Source organism: Leptonotus elevatus, chromosome 22 (genome assembly GCF_054856555.1).
Source record: "Leptonotus elevatus isolate MCC_2025b chromosome 22, RoL_Lele_1.0, whole genome shotgun sequence".
Taxonomy (NCBI): Eukaryota; Metazoa; Chordata; class Actinopteri; order Syngnathiformes; family Syngnathidae; genus Leptonotus; species Leptonotus elevatus.
In genome coordinates this window covers 3,813,509-3,839,008 of record NC_141260.1, presented here as the reverse complement: position 1 = coordinate 3,839,008, position 25,500 = coordinate 3,813,509, and the positions used below count along the sequence as shown (strand labels likewise).

Below are 25,500 nucleotides of genomic sequence, written 5' to 3'. Positions count from 1 at the left end.
TGAGATTTAGAGCCTACTCAAACTTTTCTTTGTTTTTGTTTTCTTTTACTGCACATTAAAACCTTAAAGTGAGATCTGCTAGCTCTAGCTAGCGCTAGCAGGTGTAGTTAGCATGTAGGCTACCATGTCTAGCACTTAACTTTACCTATCTTGTTAAAACAGCAGCCGGATAACACAACGTTCAAATATGGAGGTAAATATGGTGCAAAACTAACTTGTGCAAAAAATTTGTACCTGTAGAAAAAAGTCTAAATTTGTGATTTGTATCTGTAAAAAAAAAGTGTGCCTGTAAAAAAAAAATTGTGTCTGTAAAAGAAATTTGTACCTGTAAAAAAAAAATGTGTATGTGTAAAACAAATTTGTATCTGTAAAAACAAATTTGTACCTGCAAAAGTCATGATTTGTATCTGTACAAATTTTTTTTTGTACCTGTACAAAAACTATAAATTTGTATCTGTAAAAGTTGTGATTTGTACCTGTAGAAATGACAACTTGTAGTCAAAGAAGTCGCCACTAGGAGTCACAAGTGGGTTTTCTGCTGCTGTTCAGTGACGTGAGTTTTGCCCCATTTGTCGCGCTACAAATGGAGCAAAACTAATTTGTACTTGTAGAGCGCCGTGATTTGTACTCGTAAAGAAGGGGGCGGGCTCTGGTGTAATGAAGGGTTGTTTTGACCAATCAAGTGAGAAGGATTTGAGCGGATTGGAGCGCAACCTCATTGGTTTAGCGAACGACGGTGGCGGGACTCGCGGAAGGATACAAGCAGGACACATCGTCGCCAACCAACATACATATTAAGAATACTTCAGTCTCTTTTGGTTTTTGCTATTACAAGGTAAGTATTATGTTACTTCATCATTCTTTCAAATATTGTTGTTTAAACGATGGTCATCCAACCTGTTTTTATGATTAGCATCACATATTTAGCTTTCTAGCTAGCTGGCATTTGATTTCATGCTAAAGCAGTCTAGTCATTATCGTCATTTCTGGCGCCACGGACGTAATTTCATCTCATGCTTTGGAATATTGTGGCTATATGACAACAATGAACAACTAAACTACTTCATTATATGCCAAGAATGGTGCAGTGCGCTGCTCCCCTGTGTTGGTTAAAATTGTTATTTCTTGTATTAGTTAGCTGGCTAACAAACGAATTCATGTAGCTCACATATGCGCCATTGACAGGTACTGGAGGGAAGATGCACCCAATCGATGTTATGTATGTACACATTTGACTCCATAGTGTTCTTTATCTTGTTTTGCCTTCTAGAAAAATGACCGATCAGAGCAACAGCTCTTCGCTGCAGCAGCAGGTGAGCGGAATATCGCTACTGTCTTGACATTAATGGTGTGTTTTTTTTAAGTGGGTGGTCGACATATAGTTCACCAGCGCTCCCTTGAGCTTCTCGTAGCTTAAACTCAGTGTCTTGAGTTCTTTTCAGGTCTATTTTGCATACAGTATTCAGCACGCACACCATGGGCCTGGTGCGGTTCTTGTCAAAGTAATAGTTATGCAGTAGTCTAAACGCAAAGTTGTGAGCCTGATGTAGTTTAATTTAGGAGAGTTACCGGTAGCAAGTTTATATGTATAGCATATATGTATACAATAGTTACATAACAACTAACGGGAGTTTCCATTTTTAATATTAATTTATCAGTTATGATGCCGTACTACTACTACTGTTACACTCAACAGGACGAGCATTTCGAATAACCCAACCAACCTTAAAAAACAACAACTGGCCTTTTGTAAATAATTCAGGAAAATGAGACGTCATCCCTTGATTGTGTAATTTGACAAATTCCTCAGGCGTAGGTGGTATCACTTTCTTAGATGTGGTAATCATGAGCCAGTGTAATTAAGTAGGGGTGTGAATTGCCTAGTACGTGGCGATTTGATCCGTACCACGATTCATAGGTCACGATTCTATTCGATACCAATTAATCCTGATACGAATCTATAAATTGTTTATTGCGTGTGTTTGTTTTTAACTCAAATTTAGAAAATACTCATCAGTTAACTTGTACGTGTACACTGTAAGATTTGTATGAACATTTATTTATTTACTAATACTAAACTTCAGGTTCATAACTGTGAGCCACTGTATTTAACAACAATCTGTTGAAATCTGTTTGATGTTTGAACAGTATTGAAATAAAATATTAAGGCTTAATGTCCATTAATATAACATTCTTCCATGTTTAACGTATGAACCCTAACCCTAAAGTAAGACGTTGGTTGAATATTTCCATTAAAAAAATTGAGGTTTAAAAATAGATTCGGCCGCGTATCAAATCAATTCAAGAATTGTGCTGTGCGCTGTAATTTCGTGATATATTGCTGAATCTTTTTTTAACACCCATATAATTAAGTCATATTAGTATCAAACACTTCACAAAAAAGAACAGACATACTGCAACAAAATATTTACTGTATATTAAATCTGAAATATGATGTACTATCCAATATGATAAACAATGCAATATTAGTTTATGATCATTTACAGTCCAGCTGGTTTTCAAACCTCAACATCAAGAAGCTATATGACTTCCTTAGAGGATCTATCAGCGGACCCGTTACTTAAGCTGACCCATGAAATCTTTTCAGTGGTCCATCCTTGTTCCAAGATGTGTCTTTAAAACAATTTACTCCCTCCTTAAAACGGCTGCATAAGAAAATCTTTTGAGTTGCTTCCAAAGATTTGAAGGACAACTTGGAGCTCGTAGTTGTATGTTTCAATTAAGACAATCGAGATGAGCCCTTTTGTGTGATTTGTAGTGCTGTAGTTGGTTGTTTCCCCCTCTTTTTTGGGAATGTCTTGTATTTGATCCATTAAACAATTATTTAATTAATGTATATTTTCATTTTTCAGCTGTTCAGCACATGTGACAACACATCCATTTAGTCACTCAAAAATCTCATGTTCCAGCTGTCTCTAATTGCTGTATGCAGCCTTCACATACCTCTATATTTTCAGAATACACTAAATGTGGAATCAGCAGTCCGTGTGCTGCTTGACTGCTTAAGTCATCAGCTTGGAAGCACCACAAGTTCTTCACCTGTTGCTCAACCTACATCCCAGCACACTGTTCAACCAGCAGCTATGAGGCCTACCAGCAGTGTCATAGCCAGACCAGGCACAGTGCAGCAAGAGATGCAGAGGTAAGTGGCCATTACAATGTGCTAGCTTGTTTTTGAAAAATGGAAGCCAATATTACATTGGTTAACGATATTACGATTTTAGAATGAGAGTACTCATGTGGTATGTAGCTTTAAAAAACAACAACTTTGTACCATTGAATTTTAAAAAAATTATTAAATATAATATATTTAGAATATATATTTGTCTTTGAGTCACTGACAGATATTAGATCCTTGACAATTTAATGTTCACTAATTAAAAACTTTTTGTGCTTCATAGATGTTTCCCAGTGTTTGCTTCTCGAGGTCAGAAGCGCAAAAGAAGTTTGGCAAATCCTCCTAATGTTTCTGTGTGTAAGTTGATAGAACTGCAGTTCTGTCTGCTATCAACAAACCTGGAAAAAACGCCAAAAGAGGAAACTTTTCTCTTGGAAGCGGGTCTTGGGAGGAGGACCATAAATATGGGTGACAATGCCGATCACGCAGAGGTAAGCCTAAAAGACAATTCTACACTTGAGTCTTGCCATTGTATTGTTTTTTAATGTTTTGTTTCCTTCTGTATATGTGTGTTTCCATTACCCTCAGATTTGCGCAAAATGCAAGTTGTGCAAAAGCAAACTGTTAATGGAAACACTGTAATTTAAAAAAAATGCAAATATCGGCCCAAAAAATTTGCTTTCCCATGGTTTTTGAGACATGTCTAAATACAAGTATTTCGCAAAAGTGTAATGAAAATAGTGTTGCACGGGATACCGGTGCCAGTACCGTACCTTTATGTTTTGGTGTCAAAAACGGCTCGGTATAATTTTTTTCTTAGTACCGGTACTTAAAAAAAAAAATACGAGACAACCCGCCAACTCTTGTTTTCTATCTACCGATATGTGGAAAACGCCTTAAGTAAGCGACACGCCTCTTTTAGCGTGTGTGCGAGAGGGCGCAGGAAGATAGCTTCACGCACTGAAGCGCTTGCTGGACGTGCACTCCTCGTGGAGAAGCATGAAGCGCTAATTAAGCTTATTAAGTGTAGTGCTCGCTGGACGTCCACGTAAGCTATGCAACAGCATTGGCATTGCCTACGCATGTTTTCAATCAGCACACGAAGAACACGTGTGGTTTTCAATTTTCAGTTTTAGAAAGGTTTTGTGACAAGAGCAAATGTTTTTCGTGAAGAAGCAGAAGAAAAAGCAGCAATCATTCCTTCAGTGGACTTAGGCACGGTGCGTTCAATGAACAGGCACACAGTAGGATATCACACTTATGCATAGTAAAAGCTCAGACGACTGACAGAGCAACAGACACAGGTTGTGACGTATTTTTGACACTTCCCTTAAAAATAAGTGGAGTTTGAATTATTTTGTTCCCAATTTGTAGTATTTGATGATGCATTCGACTAATTAGGAGCGAAATGGAGAAGAGCCGAGACATGCACGAACAATCAAGCAACGTTACATTGAGTTATTGGAGTGCCACTATTGCCAATTTTTAAAACGGATGACATCAAATGCAGTCAAATATAGCACTTCAAGAATACAGAATGCAATGTGAAAGCACATACAGTATAAACATAAATATATACCGTATGTACATAAATTTAACATGTATACATCCCAATATTTCAAATTAATAATAAGTAAAAATAATTTGAAGTTCTTTAGCCAGTTTTAATTTTGCTGCTTTTGCTGATGTTTTAGAGTTTTGTCTAGCGTTTCAGTACCGGCATTGAGGTATTTTATGCAGGTTTTAGTATCAAAGTCAAAATTTCGGTATCGTGAAAAGACTAAATGGAAACCAGTGTTTTCCCCAGCATTTTAATAGAGCGGCGAGCCGCCAGGCTTTTCTTGACCCTCGGCCAGGCTAAGCGTCCCTGGAATTAACCGGGTACAAAAAGAAAAAAGAAATTGCTCCACAAAATTCTAAATTCGCTCATTAAAGAAAGAAAAAAAAAGGAGAGGAAAAAAGAAATTTGCTCCTCAAATGAAGTCATGATACGCAAAACTGCTCCGCAATTACTGCAAATAAATAAATTAATTCTGATCCTTGTGCGCATTGACTCCCTCTGTCAAACGGACAACGAATTATAATCTTAAGATGTCGGTCGGTCTGTTTGGTTACCCTCCCGATACCGTCATTTGAATTTTCCACCATATCGCAAAACTGTTAATTTTCATTTGCAGCTAACAAAGTTTTATGAAAATTTATACATATAACAATTAACTATGTCAGCAGCACTTGCTTACTACTTTCAGATAAGCAGACTGCTCCAAGAAGAATATCCCAGGATGCGAGATTTACAAGGTGGCTGGTTTCTTAAAAAAGTTACAGGTATGGTTCTTCATTGGATACTGTTGAATTATTAACATTGTTTTTCAGTTTCAATTTATATTTTAGCCGTTTTGGATTTAGTTATAGCTGTGTAGCTCAATGAATAGTATTGTCTATTGTATTCTTATCTGTCTCTCTTGCCTGGGAAAGAGGGAGTAGAGTTTGTACCAGTCTCAGTCGGTCGAGTCCAAGGACAGGCTGACTTATTATTGTTTAGGTCTAATCTGATTTGTATTCCTGGGAACTTCTGCCTTTTTATGAATGGGAGGGGAGAGGAGACTTTTCGTATTCACCCACTTTTCAATAAATAATGATGTGCAGGAGAAGGAGGGACACACACTTTTGAACAGAACACTGCTTGGGTGACTTCATTTGTGTGATCAGAAGCTTCTGATAATTATAATACCTTTGCAAAGGGACAGAATCTCACCATTCAGTTAATTGAACACGCAAAGAGTAGAATACAAATATTGTAAACTCTAACAATACATACTTCAATTTTCTTTGATTTAATTTTGTTTTTTATACCAAGCTCTAAATTATCCGACAGTGTGACACTTCGAGGCTGTGGTTGCCAAATAAGGCATTTGGTCCCCTTCATCTGAAGCCTTGTTTACAGCTTTTCTCATTGATGTCTAGTGAAACCTGGCAGTGTATAATGAAAATGAACTGCCATTCTCAGATGCCAAAATTAACCACACTAACTTAAGTGTGCATCGGGCAGCAATATACATGCATTAATGGGCTTTTGTTCGTTTAACTTGTTCAGGTTCAACGCTGCCAGTTGTTGCAAATTAAGATAAGTTGGTTAATCATGACTACATGGACAATTAATTGCATTATCAAATGTGATATATAAAAAGAAAAGCACGTTGCGGATGATGCCTGAATCCATTGGTACATTCGTGTCAGTAAGATAGCCTGAGCACACACAGGTTGTCATGTGTGTTTGATGTAATGGTACACGATGTCCTGTTTGGTGCGCTAACACACTGCCACGTGTAATGTAAACATTAGTCAGTTAACTCGTGTTTTTTAACAGCTAAAACAAAGCTACTGTACGCCCGTAGTTAACATCAAAACAGGAACACACATGCTTGCTCACAACTTTCTCCGTTTACGAACTCAAATTGACAATTCCGAAGTTCTGGCATCTCTTATATTTCCACAATGTAACACCGTGACAACAACGTGACAAGCATACAAAGCAGGCATATTGTTAAAATTATAGTTTTTCACGTTCTCAAAACAAAACAATCCTCACAAATCAAATTACGACGATCCAAAGTCTAATACTTTTCAACGAGTGGAAAGCTTCATTTCACCAACGATAATTTCTGCACTTGAGGAAAGTGGAAAATCGGATTTATCCCACTTAGATTGTCAGTTCCGACCTCAAAGCGTTCAAGGAAAATGCACAGTAAATACATGATATAATATGTTCACGTGACACAATGTGTTTTGGAATGACTGTATTAACCAGAACAAATAAATTACTGTAATCAGCAATCTTTGCTGTTTACATTTGCCTCTAACGCTTTTAGGCCAGAACTGGGTCACTCCCAGTGGGATAAATCTGACTCCAAACCATATGCAGTATATGACTGCCATTTTGACGTAGCATCACAATTGTCAAAGTAAAGTAATGATGGTTATTTAACTGCAGCAAGTTGGTGATGCGTTATTATTCTGAACATGATCTAAGTAGTCAAGTAATCGCCACAACTGTTTGTGATCAGTGGAATTGCAAACTACCGATAGTTTGCGGCATATCAGAAATATATATATTTTTTGTGAATATCTGAAAAGGTTATGGTGGTATATTTTGTTTGTTGATGAAAGCCCTTCAAATTTGTATAGTTTCTGTTACGGTGTGGTCACGGGGCGGTGTGGTGTCTGTCGGCGTGTGAAGTGGAGGACCCAAATGCAGGGAGGCAGGAGAACCACAGCAGGAGCGAGACTGGCGTGCTTTATTTTTCAGAAAACACTAACCAGGGTACTGGTTAATGCTAACTAAACAACAAACTGAAAAGTTACAAAATCAAACTGACAGCCAGAACTCCGGTGGTGACCGTGACAAGCGGCAATGATCGCACGCCGACTGATCACCACCCGGGAACTAAATACACCCACACTAATTGGGTAACTCGCCACACCTGGGGCCAGGCACAAGTGGCTGAGGGCCTGGATTGGTCAACCCACTCAGGACCAATCGGGACCCTCAACCAAAACCAGATCTCAGTTTCTTTGTTTGTTTTTGTTACTTTTTAAGGAGGCGGTGGACAAAGAAGATTAAATCCTGTGGCTCAAGGTTCACAAGGATACACTGCCAAATCTCTCAAAACTGCTTCGAACAATAGGAAAAAATGTGCTGTACATTGTCCCTCTTCAAGAAGAAATAGATACTACCCCACTGCCGTATGATGCTGCTGAGTTCAACAAAATGCCCAAAAATGGATGCATGACCTGTGGCCAGATGGTTCCATTGCCCCTGATCCAGGTCCACATTGAGTCCTGTAGAGCTCATGTAAGTTGTCTTTACAAATGTTTCCCTAATAGATAAAATCAAATTATTACATTTGCTCAGCTGTGGTAGCATTTTTTCCCTTTATCTTTGTAGTCTAAGGGCTATCTTTTCGTACCCAGCTCTAATATAGTGCAAAGCTCAGTCTACTCTGCACTTGGTTTGATTTTTGTTGTATTTGACTACTCCTTTACTGGCCAATGATAATGGCTCTACTTATTATTTCAGTTCATTGTGAGGCACACGGCCTACATACATACGTACATTCGTGACTGGCTGAATGTTGGCTGAATATGCGTGGCAGGAAGTTCACGTAACTTAAAGGCGCATGTCAAATTTTGGAGTGTTAAAACAACCATATTTATCACCCACACATGCTTAAGAAAAATGTTAAAGGACAGGAGGCACTACTGTGGCACAATGGCTGTTGCCCCTATTTTTCCTGTTTTGTCAAATAATGATGACGGTTTCGGGACGGAAACGTAAGGTTTCTCCTTGAGCGTGACGTCAGGCGTTTGCACGCTCTCACGCTCTGCAGAAGCGCTGGCAAGGTGAAGTGTTTGGGGGTTGTTTCTAAGAGTCCGTGGGAAAAACAAGTGTGTGCGACAGCGGATATAAAAGTGTGTAAAGAGGTAAAACAAAAATATCACCAAAAAAATCAATAATTATCTTAAGCGGGTAAATGAATAAGTCAATTAAATGAAAAAAAAGTAGGTAAGTAAGTGTGTTTTAAGAGTGGGTAGAGATGAAAGTGTCCTAATATTTAACGGAAGTTCTTTTCCATGGGGAGAGATTTTTGTAAAATCTCCCAAACTTTCTAGAGAGGAAAATAATGTGCTGTTAAGCACAATTTAAATTTAAGTAAAACAAAAAAGTTGATTATCTAGAAATGAAAGTTGGTCGATCATTAGTAAGTGGGAATATATTTTTATTGTCTTCTTTATTCATAATTGTTCTTTCACCGTGCGAAAATATTTATATTTAATCCAAATACCTGATTATTCAATAGAATTTTCCATATGATGTTTGAATACCTAAATATTTGATAGCTGCAGCACTAGAGGGGATGCTATACTGTACCATACATAATATAAATGGATAATGAAAGAGATGACCTGACGCTTGGGGAGGACTGGCCAATTGGGAATTTAATGAGTTTCCCAAATGCCCAGTCCATCCACGGCGACAAATCAAATAGTAATGGCTTGATGCCGGTCGAACAACGAATCGGCATGTTGGACACTGCACCACCGCTCCCTGGAAAAGTTCAGGCTCAGGATTTTTTTTTTAACTTTAAGCCCTTGATAACACCCAGTGGTGAAGTCCAGGGTATACGCGGGTATACTGAGTATACCCACTTCTTTTTCAGTCAGCATTGAGTAAGTCAGACACCTATGCTGTTTTCGTGTGTAGGGTGTTTCAGTTCTCCGAAGCGCTTTGGAGAACTGAGACACCCTGGCCTACACACTCACACCTATCAACGGCAACGTTCAATTGAGGGGCACAAGGGTGGAAGTGCAATTATTGGGGCGCAACCTATATGTCGCAACAGTAACCGTAAACAGCGTTACAGAAGTTGGAAGTCCGTGGCATGTAGCCCATATCTGCTACTATACGTGCTGGTTGCTATAAATCAATAAAAAAATATACCTTTTTTTTTTATTAACTAGTAATTGACATTTGATTATTTTCCACTAGAAAACCTGACGATTTCTCACCGCACACTTGTTAAAAATCACAGGGTTAACAGATAAAAGTCATTTTAAGCATAGCACCTGTCTATGAACATTTGGCTTTTTCGGTGGAACTGTCAAGTTTGTCTTATGAAAATTCTATTCATTTGATTCCATATTTTCCATAGACGAAGGATGATTGTGAAGACGAAACGGTCCCGACAGCAGAACATGATTTAGAAGTAATTAGTGAGGTAAGCAATCCGTGTATTTGTGTAACAGTAGTGTGTTTATTCAAATGTCATGATCTGCTATACTTTGTTCTATATTGTATTCAACAGTTATGTTACTTCTACTTTATGAAACCATGTCTCTATATGCTTGGTACTTTTAGGACTCCTGTCCAATTTGTGGAAATATATTTCCTGCGGAAATTGTTGCACACCATGCAAGTTCATGTGGTGACAGGTATGACAGACGTAAATTTAGAGATATCAAAACTGCATGAGAATATGCACAAAATACTACAATTAATTTATTACTTATAATGGTGCTTGAAATGTAAAGCGTAAATTTCCCCTTAGGGGTAGAGTTCGCCAGTCGGCGAGCTGGCGGACTCAGTAACAGGGGTTAACTTTCACAAAGAACGCTGGGGTGACGACCGGGGCCTTCCCCCGCTGGGCCTGGGGTTCGGGGGTGTCGGCCGCCCTCCGGTGCCCCCATCTCCTCCTTCTGCCCCCGGTGTTCCGTCCCTCCACACGGCGGGGGGTGGGGTGGGCGCGGCTGCCCTCTCCGCTCCGCTGTCCGGCCCCTCTTCGGCGCCGGTGCCTGGGTGCGGGTGGTCCCCGGGGGCTGGGGGTCGGGGGTTGGGGGGCTGCCGGTTGGTCGGGGTGTGGTCGGGGGGGGGCTTTGTTGGGGGGGGCGGTGGTGGGGGTTGTGGGGGTGGTGGGGTGTCTGGGGGATTGGGGACCTGGGGGCGGCTGGGGGTGGGTGGCGGGGGTGGATGGGGGGCGGGGGTTGGGGGCCGGTGGGGTGCCTGGCGGGCCTGCAGTGCCCCGTTCTTTTGCGTTGGGTCGGGGGCGCGGGCCGTGTTGGGGCGGGGGGCGCTCCTGCTCCTGGGATTGCTCTTCGGCCGGTGGCCCTGGCGGGGCCCGGGGGTCGTCCTTTGGCGCTGCCGCGGCCTGGGGGGCCCTGAGGTGTTGCGCTTGCTCTGTTCCGGCAGGGGTCGACGGCTCCCCTCTTTGGTGGAGATTTTCAAGCATGCCAGATCCACCACACCAGCATCTACCGAAACTCAGACACAATCTGTTTCCTCCTCAGGTCATTGAATCGGTGGAGGCTGGTGTCTGTGGATCTCACTCGGCTTCGTCTGTCCTTCCTTCCTTTTCTCGGTCTCTCCTTCGGTCTCTTGAGGCCTCCCTGATTTTATGTTTTTTGGATTTGTTGGGGTCTGGATGTTTCTTGGGTTGGGGAGGAGTTCTGGTGGGTGGTGCCTGGTCGGTGCTGGATTTCACCTTCCTTGGTTTTCTTTGGTCCCCTCGGGTCTCCTGACGGCGGTGTTCGGTTTAGGTGAACGGTATGAGATTTTTTCTAATTTTCAAAAAAAAAACTTTTTTTGGTGAGCTAACAAATACACGCACGCACGCACGCACACACGCACGCACGCACATACACATACTCACCCACACACACACACACAAAAAAAATAAAAATAAATAGAGAGCAATGATGATGACATTTCCGAATGAACAATACTGAGCTCTTTAAGAAAAGAAAAAAAAAAAAGTAAAGCGTAAATTTCTTCATGTAAATCGTCAGGTACATTTTCAAGATATAAATTTTTACATCATTTGACACATGACCACTGTGTATGAGTTTTCTTTTTTGGATGATGCAAGTGTGATAATCAAACTGTATAAAATGTTTTTTTTTTCTTAATATGTGTGCTAAAACATGTGTTCATTCAATCCTTTTCAAGATTTCCATGTGGTAGCTCCACTTCTGCACAATCATATATGCCGAGTGACCACATGACTCAAAGCAGCACTGGTGCATCAGTTATCTGCTCATCACCTGATATAACGACATCAACAGCGACCCTCTCAACAGACAATACCCTTTTACAGTCCAGACCTGATGAAATGGATGAGATGCGTTAGTATTTGTCTAAAAAAAATTATGAATAAATAATGACATGTTTGGTAAAAGTTAAGAAAAACAATCACATTGAAAGATGTTAAAATGCCAATATTCATTACAGTGCTGTAATTTTTTTTCCATCTCACCAAAAATCGAATTACAATTACTGAGTTTGTCATAGACTTGCATATGTCTTTGTTTATTCTACAAATTGGTTATAGGCACAATTTGTAGAGTAGTGAATGTTGTGCAATTCATTACTTTTTAAATTACAACTTCAATTATAATAAACAGTTGTTTTCTTCTATTTTTTGTGTGTTACTACAGCATGGCAAAACGTAGTGGATCCGGAATTAGCAGCTGACCAGTACAGAAGGCAGTGTTTGCAAACCAATGAAGATAAGCCATACCTAAAAATAATAATAGACATTGGAGAAGACGTAATGGACCAGGAAGCCAGAATCCTCACTTTTTACAAGACTCCCAATATAGATTGGGCCAAACCATTTCAAGATAAACTAAAAGGTGCTGTAAACAAACCTCAATTCAAACATGTTGTTTTTGAGTATTGTATTCGTAACATGTTTTGCTTTTTATATATTTGCAGGGGTGCAGATAAGTAGCATGTTAGTGCGCATGAGCACCAAAATTACAATAATGTAGTAATGTACTTGTTAAACTTATTTTTTTTTCTTTTCTTTTTTAAGTTCACACTTAAAGCTTTCTATGAACAACCGCTAAGACAGCTAGCTTGAGTAGCCTATCTCCCTGGAAACTGATGCATTTGCATGGAGATGTGGCTGAAGGCGTCGTACAAGTGCTGCCAGAAGGACAGTTATCTTCGCATCACTGTACTGTGGCTACGGCAGTCATTCAAAATATGTAATGACACGAAAGTGGTCCATGTTGCATGTTGCATGAATATTTTTATTGTGGGAGTACAATGCTGTAACAACAGCAATCCCACATGAACATATGAAAACATGAAAAATACAAATTTGAAGGCCAGAAAACCCATGACCTGAAAGATGGATGTGATTGCTTGTGTTTTTAGGAGATGTGGCCATTGGAGAAGGGGTTAACAGACACTTCTTCAGTATGATAATGCACAAGTTACAACATGGTTTCAAACTTGATTGCGGTAGGTCTTAAAGAATCCTAAAGACACTGGCCCAACTCCACTAAAGTTTGTTTGTTTAAGTTGCAAGGCAAAATAGAACATAAATGTTAGATAATTGACTCATGATTTTATGAAGGAATTACGTGCACCATCCTGGCAGACAGCTTTAGTTATGGTCAGTGATTATATTGCAAATTATTGTAAATTAATCATTCAGCAAATACAAGTTATCATTCAGCTATACTATAAATAACTAACAACAGACAGCATAGCCATAACACATGACAAATCTGTCAATCTAAAGATTAATACACAATCATAGGCAGGAAATTGCAATCATGTGGTTATTATTACCGTATTGAACATAAAATGGCAAACCCCATTAAAAAATTATTATTGTTTTTATAGGAACCGCATGCGGCACTGTGCTGTTTGAAGGCCAACCAGATCATTTAATTCCTGCCACTTCCCAAGTATTTGCACATAATGACCTGTTTGTCATGGCAGGAAGAATGATTGGGCATTCTTTCCTTCATGGGGGCCCTTGTCTGTTAGGTATTAGCCCAGCAGTAATTCATGTGTTGCTTGGTAAATCACCACAGACAGCGACAATCATGTTAGAAGATGTGGCAGACATGGACATCGGGGAGACCATACGCCCGGTAAGTACGGTAAAGTGCAAGGTTATCCATTGGAAAACATTGTCATTCAATGAAAAAATATGGACTATACTTTTACTTTTTAAATGTAATTTATTGGAAATAAATGTGCGGTATTTTCTTTTTAAAGCTGTTTGAGAATCAAGAATCTGCTGGAAAGGAAGAAACAAGTGAAAAAAGAGGACTCAATGAGTGTCAGACAACGGCTGTTAATGACCTGGCATTGGCATGGGACATGCCTATATTAACGGCTAGAACAGCACCTGGCTCCTTCACAATCTACTTCAGCATGCAGTAAGTGTGGCTGACTAGCGTTATATCCATCAAAAGTTGTCCTACTTAAGTGTCTCCTATCTAACAGTATATCATGCTTTGATAAATGTACATTTTACACATTACCTCTGTATATGTAACTGGATAGCCGATAGGCCAATTCCATATTATTACTCTCAATAAATGTTTCTCGGCATACAATTGTTAACTTTGTATACATTTTTACTGTTTTACTTTATATTTTAACCATTTTGTAATTAGTTATAGCTGTGTAGATGTAGGTATAATTATGTTAACTCAGTATGGCTGAATGAATAGAAATATATTCTTATCTGTGTTACTTTCATGAGAAAGAGCAACGGGTCTGTCTATTCATTCGCTATCTCTAAATGGGAGGGCCGGATTCTGCTGTGTCGGAAGGGAGTCAGGCTTATTGTTATTGTATTTTTTCTAATCTGATTTATACCCATGGGAACGGATTCTCTTGTATTCATTCAGTTGTAACCAGGTGTGTTGTGGGCTGACTTTTCTATGAACCCTCTTTTGAATAAATAATGATGTGGGCTGGAGAGAAGACACATTTGAACAGAGCACTGCTTGGGTGACTTCAATTGTGTGATCAGAAGCTTCTGAAAAATATTCACCTTTGCAAGGGGACTTCTTCACCAGGATCTCACCATTCAGTTAATTGAACACGCAAAGAGTACAATACTTAATATTGTCTACTCTAACACAATCCTATAGGAGGATCTTTGATGAAAAATGTTTGCGCATGCGCGGTTGGTTGTGTGACAGAAAATGATAGCGGGCTCAGTCGCGCTGTATAGATGAGACGTCAAACAATATCGCCCATTTCAAGGCGAGGAACAAGTCAGGGTGGCTGTTGATCATGCTTTGGAACACCTGAATAAGACTGAAAAAGAAATATGACTTAGTGTTTTTTTATAGCTACTGCACAAACTCGATTTCTTCGTTTTTTAAATCCTCTCCAAATAACAAATCTATAGGCTCAAGTAATTACCGGTAATAAAGTGAGCCTCACAAACCCTGTCAGCATCAACTGGAAACCAGGCTTTGAGCATCAAATTATACCCTCCTGATATCTCGCAGCCATCACAATATGTCACAATGAACATTATGTCACACACGATCCTCGAATATATTTACCGTATTGAAATTGGAGAACATTTGATTTACGATGTTTATAAATTTATTAAACATAAACAAGAGGACTTCAGACATTTTACAACTTGCCTTAAATACATGTATACATTATATGCTTAATGAGGGTTGTAGGAGGAAAATTGTACATTTTTTAATAAATGAATTATAACTAACTCAACAAAAGATGCCTCTGCCAAATCTAATATTGGGGTCTAAAGAACTGAGCGATAAAAGAAAAAAGGGGTCGTCAAAGCAGCACATACTGTCCAGTGTCCACTTGTTAAAAAAATTGTGACCACCTTGCCACACCTGCCTCCCGGCCCAACACTAAGAGCCTAGGAGCTGTATATGTCTAATCTGTATGTATACCTATAGTATATATAGTAGTCTTCTCTCAGGATGGGAGAGGTAAGATGGTCGCCCTGTGGCTTCAATGGCTTGCACGGTGTGTATGGGCGATCGGCTGTACAGCAATATATACAGACCAGTATTTGAATGTGCACAGAGTAATAATTGAATTGAATTTACTGCATGTATATATTTACTTGGAGTCCCTTCATCCATACCTCACTCACCCCTGTGATACTTTAGGGTGCTCGGCCGAAACTCCCGCCAACTCAAACAGCTGAAGCAAGGACTAAAAGAAACCCTCATTATGCTGTTATTGGAGTCTCGACCCGATGCAGTGGCATCAGTTTTTCCAACAGAAACAAAGTCTGAGTGCAGTGTGGAGGTATTCAATGAAGCATGTCTAGGATTCTAAAATGTCTGTAATTTTCAAAATAAAAATTTTTGCATGGGAATTAACTGGAATTTATGGGAATGCAAACGGAAGATTTGATTTGACTCAAGATTGACCAGATAACTTAATTACACTTGGGTTAAATAAATAACTTTTTTTTTTGTTTTTTTTAAAGGTTGTGCGAGTTTGAGTGAGCCTGCTCATGGGCATGTTGGGGGGAAGGTTAGGGTTTTCTTTGTGCTGTACTATGGATGTTTTACTCACTCAACGCTTTTGAGTTGCAATGTAATGTATGAAAGGAGCTATATCAATTTTGATTTGATGTGACAGTCTGGCAAAACAAAAAAATATTTATTTTTTCATTAGGGTTAGTTCAAGGTTGCAAAGATGTTTGCCAGACCCACCACCCATCCATCCATTTATTACCGCTAATCCGGAGTCGGATTCACGGGGGCAGCAGCTTTAGGAGGGAAGCCCAGACCTCCTCAGCCACTTGAACCAGTTCCTCCGGCTGGATCCTGTTAGAGTAGACAATATTAAGTATTGTACTCTTTGCGTGTTCAATTAACTGAATGGTGAGATTCTGTTGAAGAAGTTCCTTTGCAAAGGTTTTAATTACCAGAAGCTTCTGGTCCACATAGACAAACCATCCAAGCGATGTCTCTGTTCAAATGTGGCTCCCTCTCTCCAGCTCACATCGTTATTTATTCACAAAAAGGGTTCAGAAAAAGGTCAGCCCACAACACACCTGGTTACAACTGAATACAAGAGAATCCGTTCCCATGGGTATAAATCAGATTAGAAAATACAATAATAATAAGCCTGACTCCCTTCCGACACAGCAGAATCCCCGGAACCTCCCTTTAGATTACGAATGAATAGACAGACCCGTTGCTCTTTCTCATGAAAGTAACACAGATAAGAATATAGGTCTATTCATACAGCCATACTGAGTTAACATAATTATAAACGGCTAAAATATAATTTAAAACTGAAAAACAATGTTAATAACTTAAAAATCCCTCATTTGAGCTCATAAGAGCTCAACACATTAAAACATTTTTTTTCAATGGTTGTGTGGTAAAAATAATTATCCTTAAAACATCCCTTTAGCAGAAGAGGAGGTAGTTTAGCAATCATTTGACATTAAAAAACAATTTGATACATTTAAAAGATTTTTAGTGAAATAAGCATAGCATATGTGAGGCTTAACATAAAATGTTGTTCATTAAAAAGTGTCGCAATGTATCGGCAGACGAATATGTGTTCTTTGAAGCCATCTTGTGATGAAGTTCTTTGAAGGTCTTTTTTTTTTTTTTTTTTAATGAAAAGAGTGTCGCAATAGTTCGTCTCTTCTTTAAGAATTTGGGGTAGACTACCCAAATTCTTCGATTTGTCACCTGGGATTATTCTGCCCAAAATGTGACTGATCAAAGGAATGATTGCCCAAGAAAAGGCACTTGCTCTTGATCCGTTGACTGATGTCCTCAAACGGCAGCTCCGGAACCGGGCACGGATTCAGCTGACGTGGCTCCAGGTCGGAGGTGATAAGATTGATGCTCCAGTTGTGGAATTTCGTCTCTCCTTTCAACCTGAGAGCATCAGTTGATGAGATGGCCGAGCCTGGCACGTCTCCTTTCCAGTTGTGGAATTTCTCCTCATCAACCCCCTGGGGCCGTTCTCCTGAGTGCAGAAACTTTTCATTTTTAGTTTCTCATAAACTCACATAAATTTTATTTGGAGGAAAAAAAACCCTGATAGTTTTTGTTAGTTGGGATTAGTAAATGTTATTTGATTAAGATCCGTAGGTCCTGTGCTGTTGGAACAGGAAAAGATCTATTTTTGTGACATTAAAATAGAGCCCAGCCCTTGATTGAGTTGAATGACATTCGCTCATTCATTAATATAAGACAGAGCTTGTAAATATTTATCTTTCAAATAGGTTTTGTTCAATAATAGGTAATTTTTTACCATGACTTAATTTGTTCTAAATTTGCATAACTGTGCCTTTCATATCTCTTATTCTCTTCCCAGAATCCCATGACCGGCCGAATCCTGGCATGCTGGGAAAAACTCACATATATTCATATTATCTATACTCTTTTGCAAACACTGGGCTCCAAACATTACATTTTTCAAATATGATTCTGAGATAAAAGATATAATATAATATAATTACCTTCATTCGGCGAATATGCATTATTGTCCTTGCTTGCTTCAGACTTACTTTGCGATCGATTTCCTCTGATAGATTTCTTCAAACTGTGGATTATCATTTTCAAACTCATCCTGTCAATTGGAGTGTAGGCCGATACCCCACAACCTTTTTAATTTCGTTTTTAAGTTTGATTTTAATTTTCTAACTCGTCTACATTGGTTAAATTCTTAAACATAAACTCCCTCATTTGACAAAGATCCACTGATTTTTTCAAACACGTCAAGATAAAGGGAGGACAAAATAGAGACCTCATGACTCAAAAGACGTCATAAATAACTCAACCCTCTAAATCAGGCTATGCGATAAACAAAAGAGCTACAAAACACTATAAAACTAAACATAAGCAGATACAACTTAAGACACTAATATATGATGACTTTGGGGCCATAAAAATAGAGGTAACCATATTACTCTAATTCTCCTAGAGTCCCGAAAATTATTTAAACTGCCAATTCTCCTAGAGTCCCGAAAATTATTTAAACTGCCAATCAACCTCACCTCTTTTATAGATTAGTGGGGCTGAGGATAAAATCACACAAAATTCACAAATATCTACCATTTCCTAGATTCAATCAAACTAAAAATCATCTTCAAACTGCTAATCTTTCACATATTAGCGGGGCTCATAAAAAACACAGCACACAAAATATTTCTGGGATTTATAAATCACAGTGCTGTTAAAAAAAAAAAAATAATCAAACTTAGCCATCAAACTCTTAGTTAGTCTTTTACTCGTTACTACTCATTCTATTCTATTATTTATTTTATACTATAGCTGCAGCTGGACGAAGTCCAAAAAAGTTCCTCACGGGGAAAATAAAAATATATCATATCATAACATATTAATAAAATTCCCATTGTACCAATTCAGAAACTGATTCTCCCAAAAATATATGCAAAAATTTAGTAGGCTATAGATTGAAATAAATTTTCTCAATCCCTCATTTCAAATTTACATATGTCGTTTTCAATTTTCTGAAATATCTTGCTATAGATCACAGTTCCCCACTCAACACATTAAAAATGCCTTGCATATCACTATGTAGCATTTTACTGAATGGATCACATCTCATTCCGACCACCAACTTTCTTTGTCCAGACCCCCAGCAAAAGGCAGGACGGCAGCTGTTGTCAATGTTCAGTCCTGGCCAGCATGGCGGCTGTTGTGGCAGCAATGTTCAGAGCAGGCATTTAGATTTCCTCCGGATGCAAAACAGCCATAGGGGAGAAGTCACTAGAATGAGGCGTATACACAGTCACTGGGCATTGAGGAATTTGAACATCATGTTTTTCTTAGGCACAGGACGAGAAGACTGTTGCTCTGCGGCTTTAGACCTTTGATCTCTGCCACATCCATTCAGACGCTGTCTGCAATGTGGATCCGATGACACACAGTCTTTCTGAGAGCTCACCTGATCAAAAAATGCACATTCGTTGATACAATGCTTTAAAAATGCCAGACTGAGGATATGGGATCATAGCAAGACAGTTCACTCCCTGCTTTCTCAAAAATGTTTCGTAAAAAACACAGCCTCTTTATTCATTTCTTTTTCTTTTTTTTTCAATACCCCTACAAATAGCTACTAGCCATACAACGTATCAGCAGCTGGGGCGCATCAGTGAAGGCCATCAAACCCTCATCTGCCTTGGAACTCAAACATCAGTTTCTGAAATGACACACTCAGAAAAAAAAAAATATTAAAAATCATTATCAACATGTCAATTCCAAAAACATTCATAACTCCTTATTCAACTATCTTACTTCCAGCCACAGCTATAAAGATGTAGGCATAATTATATCAACTCTCAAACAAAATGCCATTATTTTATCATTACTCTTTATTCATTTGTCCCGAAAAGGGAAAGTTAACAAATGAACCATCGTCATCAATCATTAAAGTGTAAAGATTTATTAGCTCAGTCAAATACTATTACTTATTTTATATTGTTTATCATTCCTCTTACCATTTTGACAAAAAAAGAGTCCCATTACGAGGACACATTATGCTCACAGCGCACAGCCCAGCCCCCACCTTTTTTTCTAACCTAGAAACGGGGGAAGGGGGGGGGGGGAATCTTAACATTATAAATCGCAAAACCTATTTTATCATATTCCCATTAATAAAACAAACGCCACTATCACAACAGTATCATCTCACACAAAACAACACCAAACTTAGTTAAAATATTAAAGAAAAACAAACAAAATCCCCATATGCACACTTCTCACTTACAAACCCCCACCTTTTTTTAGAAGCTAGGTCACACACTCAAATGCATACGCACACACTCTTCAGTCATTATAAAAAAATAAACGTTGTTATTCCTTCAATTCGTTGTCTACAAATCTTATAGCATTTAAACTGCAGTTTTATACGGTGATTTCAGTAAACGGGTAACTTTGAACAACCCATCCGTAAACTGCTCCACAAATGCTGGAGTCATTTTAGCATCAAATTCAGCCTTTTTCCATTACCAACAAAGAAAATACAAAAGTCTGACATACCATTTTGTCCAGCGAAAGCTTTGTATACAATCGATCCATAGTTCGTTTTTTCATTGTTCATCGACGCTTTTATTTTTCGCTGAACCGGAAGCGCATTCAGGACAAACCATTCTGTATCCGGGTCGAAATCGCCTCCATTTTTGTTTGTAGTTTTTGATGTATACATTCGGTTTTAATACAGTGACGTCTCACTTTTAGTATTAATAGTTCAATATGTTAACACATATGGCCACACACAGACAGACATAAGAATTACGTGACCTCTCGTTTATACACAGCGGTTACCCAATCCCGCTGAGCTAAACTGTTCTCCCTTTATTGCAAAATTTCTGCAAGGCGCATTTTCTTAAGAAATTGTCACGCACTAACGAACTCAACCGTGGAACAAAAGGAATTCAAACGGGAATCCTGACCTCAAAACTACATATTGTAGAAGTGCCAACAAAATAAATCACGTAATCTCTCGATTGCAAATACAGTGATACAAAATCCAATCATCGCTGTAATCAACCTGGACCCCTTTCTGTTCAATTTCAAACAGGCGCTTTTTTTAAAAAACATATTACGTGTAAATAGGACTTTTTCAATAAGAGCCATGAACAAATATGATACTCGTCCCCAAATCGGCCAAAACTGCTTAAAAAGCAGAGCGCATACCATAATCTTCAATATATATTATGGTCTAAGGATTCTTCATAGCGTTGACGAAAAACAAAACAAATCAAAAAATTAACCGCTATTTCTTCCTGTACAAAAAAAGCTTCATCACTTCGAGTCTGCATCACGTCACCTTCAAATGCACCACTCCACGACGTGTTTAGTTCAATATCGTCGGAATTATCACAACTCACAATAGAACGACATCAAACTACACTCGTTCACACAGATCTCTTTTAAAATTTAGACAATTTTGGAAGACGAAAAAACCAGCTGCAGCGGACCAGACAGACAAAATTTCTTCTACGTGGATAAAGATCTCCACTTACCGGAATTAATATGGCGCCAGAAATTCCGCCCGTCAGGGAACGCCGCAGCCTGCTCAACGTCAACAACACCATCCGTTTGGTTCAACGGAGGAGACCATTCGTTATAATTCAGCGTCGGCGGTCACCATTTGTTAGAGTAGACAATATTAAGTATTGTACTCTTTGCGTGTTCAATTAACTGAATGGTGAGATTCTGTTGAAGAAGTTCCTTTGCAAAGGTTTTAATTACCAGAAGCTTCTGGTCCACATAGACAAACCATCCAAGCGATGTCTCTGTTCAAATGTGGCTCCCTCTCTCCAGCTCACATCGTTATTTATTCACAAAAAGGGTTCAGAAAAAGGTCAGCCCACAACACACCTGGTTACAACTGAATACAAGAGAATCCGTTCCCATGGGTATAAATCAGATTAGAAAAAATACAATAATAATAAGCCTGACTCCCTTCCGACACAGCAGAATCCCCGGAACCTCCCTTTAGATTACGAATGAATAGACAGACCCGTTGCTCTTTCTCATGAAAGTAACACAGATAAGAATATAGGTCTATTCATACAGCCATACTGAGTTAACATAATTATAAACGGCTAAAATATAATTTAAAACTGAAAAACAATGTTAATAACTTAACAATCCCAAGGCGTTCCCAGGCCAGCCCAGAGACATAGTCTCTCCAGCATGTCCTGGGTCGTCCCCGGGGTCTGCCGCCGGTGGGACATGCCCGGAACACCTCTCCAGGAAGGCGTCCAGGAGGCTTCCGAACCAGATACCCGAGCCCCCTTAACTGGCTCCTTTCCACGCGGAGGAACAGCGGCTCGACCCTGAGTCCCTCCCGGATGACTGAGCTTCTCACCAAATCTCTTAAGGGAAAGCCCGGACACCCAACGGAAGAAACTCATTTCGGCCGCTGTGTGGCAGACACTCGCAAAGAAATTTCAACATGTTCATTATTCCTTTGCGATTTACATAGAATGTTTGGTGCCGTAAATATACTTTGCAAGTGTCTTGAGAACATCTTTGCAACCTTAGAATAAATAATAATTAAAAACTGACAACAAAGAAAAACTCGCTACATGCACAGTCCCTTGCATGCAAACCTTTGACGCACAATTAGATACAACCTTTAAGCCCATATCCAAATGAGAGGGAGAGTGTTTGCTTAGGGTTAGGGTTATATTATTGAATATTCGTCATCATATGTTCAGTTATGCAAACATTTTTAATGTTTTTTCCTTGTTACAAGGAAATTTTGATTTGGAATCATTTTCAGTGAACAATTCCAACCTTGAACAAAGTCTGATGAGAAATCAACAATCACATGTTCTCCTCAGCAGGATACACATTTCATTGTTAGGCTGTTGAGACCACAACATCAGCCTTCACACAATTAACACCCATGTGTGGATTGACCATATGTATAAATTAGAGAGAAAATTGTAAAATAGAATGAATTGGTTCAATGCCAACTATGGTGCCATAATGATTGTCTCATTTGCTGTCCTAGGTTGTTTTGGACCTAATCAAATGGCCTGAGGAATCTGGGTTGGACGATGAAGATGGTTACTCCGTTGACTGTAGATGTAGAATAATGGGGTACTTGCGTCAGTTTGTGGGGACAGGTAAATTACATGTTGATATTTGTGCACATTTTGTAATGCATAAATGCAGATTTTCAAATGTGGTTGAAAATCAAGGTTTTTTTAACCATTTTTTCTTGTTTATGAACACAAGTTGTATTATGAGTATTAAGCATAAGCATACACATATTGCTACAAGGCAGAATTTTAATTTATAGATACATCTGTGATTTGATTTTCTTAAATGATCATCCTCTAGCAGGGATCACTTTTTTTCCCAGATGTTGCAGAACCTGTTTTTTCTCAAAAAAAGTAAAAGTAATCTAATTGATTATTGTTACTTAATAGCATGCACAACTTAATTCCACTTTTTTTTCTCCTTTTTTTTAGAGTCTCAAGAGAATCTTAAAAGACTCCTGAAGTTCTGGGTGGGATGGGAGATACCCATGCCAGATATGAAAGTGGAGGTGGTGAGAGCGGAACATCCCACGTCTTCTACATGCTTCCAAAACTTAAAGTTACCTGGCCACTACAGCCATTACACAGAATTCAGTGACCATTTAAAGAACTGCATCGCCACAACTGATACTGGTTTTGGTTTGGTATAGATCAAAATCTTTATTTCATTACTTTAAATAATGTAGTTCTGATGTTTTGCTAGATAGGTTCTTATTACAGTTCATTGTCAATTTGTACGAAAAGACAATATATAGCACTAAATTATAAAATGTAATTTAGTGCAGGCAGTTTTAAACAAATAACAGCCCAGAAGCGCTTGGCTAGACCCTACACATAGTTTATACTGTGCATGTAGTTCACTGCAGCCAAATAATGGTCTACTCCCATGCGTGTAGAAGGTCCTGCTGGATCCACAGCAGCATGGAGTCCAGCCAGTTCTTGAGGTGTCAAAGGGCAGTCAGTTTCAGGCACATAGACACAAGAGTCGGTGTTGCTGGACACAAGGCCACTACTCTCCCAGTTTATCAGGGGGATGTTCAAATCCTGTAGTTGATATGAAAAACAATTCATTGTCTACTGTTTAAAGTAAGTTTTGCTTACCAATTTTTTAAAAGTACTTACAACATCATTAGACTCTTGTACATTATAGTGCAGTCCCATGTGCCACAGTTGGTTCGGGGTACGATTTCCCTCGCTGCTCATGGGATGACTGTCCCAGCCATCTTTAAAAACATCAAGCTGGGCTTGTAAGCGAGGAATGAAGACATAATGGCAGCAGAAAAGGTGAACACTGCTGGACAGGTCCAGGAGATCATCTTCCTCCATTTGGTGCAACGCAGCATAGTAGAGGCAAGTGACTGCTGTGTAGACATCTCGCCAAAGACGTTCAATTCTGTAATGTCAATGTAATTGTGCCCCCCCCCCCCTTTTTTTTTTAATTAAAGAAGACATTTTAAACCATGTAAAAAAGTGAATCATATTTGGACAAACAAGCAACTGGGTGCAACAATTAATCAACTACTTGGCTATCCAATTAATTATTTAATCATTTTTGAGAGCATGTTTGAATTGTTCTAAATCCTTTTAAATTTAAGCATTTCAATGGCAAATGTTTTTTTTCTATTATCAACAAAAAAAGTAGTTTAAAATGATAAATGCAGTTTCATAAATGAAACAAACATTCCATTAATTTCAAGTAATGAGAAAGTAAGGGTGATTAAAAAAAAGAACATAGCAGAATTCTTTACCTTTATTTTGTACATTATTACTATTTGTATGTGTTGGAATGTCACCTTTGAAAATTAGATGTTGCATCTCAAGGGGATATCCTATAAAGCTACAAATCAAATGAAAATTTAAAATCATGTGATATTGCAAAAATGAAAAACTGTAGCTTGGACTTGTGTCGTAAATAGATTCAAGTTTTTAGGTTTTACAAGTGTTAGTGTTTACCACTGGCAGTAAAGACAACCGTAAGTTGCCAATGTTGATTGCAACTGTTACTTGGTCTTTCATGTAATTGATATTTGATGGAAGTGGTGGAACATAAACTTTGTCTTTAACATACCACCACAAGAAGAAAAAAATAAAATCACACACACAGAGGTTCTGCCAGGCCAATTACAGCCATCGACTGCTAAGTGAAGTTTTCATTCAGTTCATTCTTTTCTCTTCTTCAAATAGGCTAGATGTTGCCCGTGCTGCTGGTGGTGGCCACATTAACCACTTCAAAAACAAGAATAATTTGAATGTATTTACATGTGTCTAACCGGAAGTTTTCTGTGTTGTTGTTATTATTATTTTTTAATATTGCATAGATTTTGGCGTATTATTTTTTCTTTTTTTTTTACTCACCCTGTAAACTTACAAGGTTATGAATGTGGTAGTTCCATAAAAATGAAGTGTCTTCTAAAGTACCTCTGATTATGCACACTTTTCCCTGCAATGAAGCTGTTTTTGCCAACTCCTCTTGTGGAGAACATCAGCTGGGCTACATCC

General features: G+C 38.8%; 3 long non-coding RNA genes across 3 annotated transcripts; 2 read left to right on the top strand and 1 right to left on the bottom strand.

Moving 5' to 3' along the window:
- Window positions 1–7,842: 7,842 nt before the first annotated feature.
- On the top strand, window positions 7,843–12,300 carry LOC147155434 (uncharacterized). Its single transcript, XR_015092335.1, has 4 exons — window positions 7,843–7,991; window positions 9,850–10,129; window positions 11,640–11,815; window positions 12,128–12,300. It is a non-coding gene; the product is annotated as an uncharacterized LOC147155434 (long non-coding RNA).
- A 1,181-nt stretch (window positions 12,301–13,481) lies between these two features.
- LOC147155433 (uncharacterized) lies at window positions 13,482–23,078 on the top strand. Its single transcript, XR_015092284.1, has 3 exons — window positions 13,482–13,582; window positions 13,710–13,873; window positions 22,971–23,078. It is a non-coding gene; the product is annotated as an uncharacterized LOC147155433 (long non-coding RNA).
- A 554-nt stretch (window positions 23,079–23,632) lies between these two features.
- LOC147155432 (uncharacterized) lies at window positions 23,633–24,402 on the bottom strand. The gene is made up of 2 exons (XR_015092298.1): window positions 24,124–24,402; window positions 23,633–24,045 (listed from the first exon to the last, which is right to left on the bottom strand). It is a non-coding gene; the product is annotated as an uncharacterized LOC147155432 (long non-coding RNA).
- Between the last annotated feature and the right edge of the window lie 1,098 nt (window positions 24,403–25,500).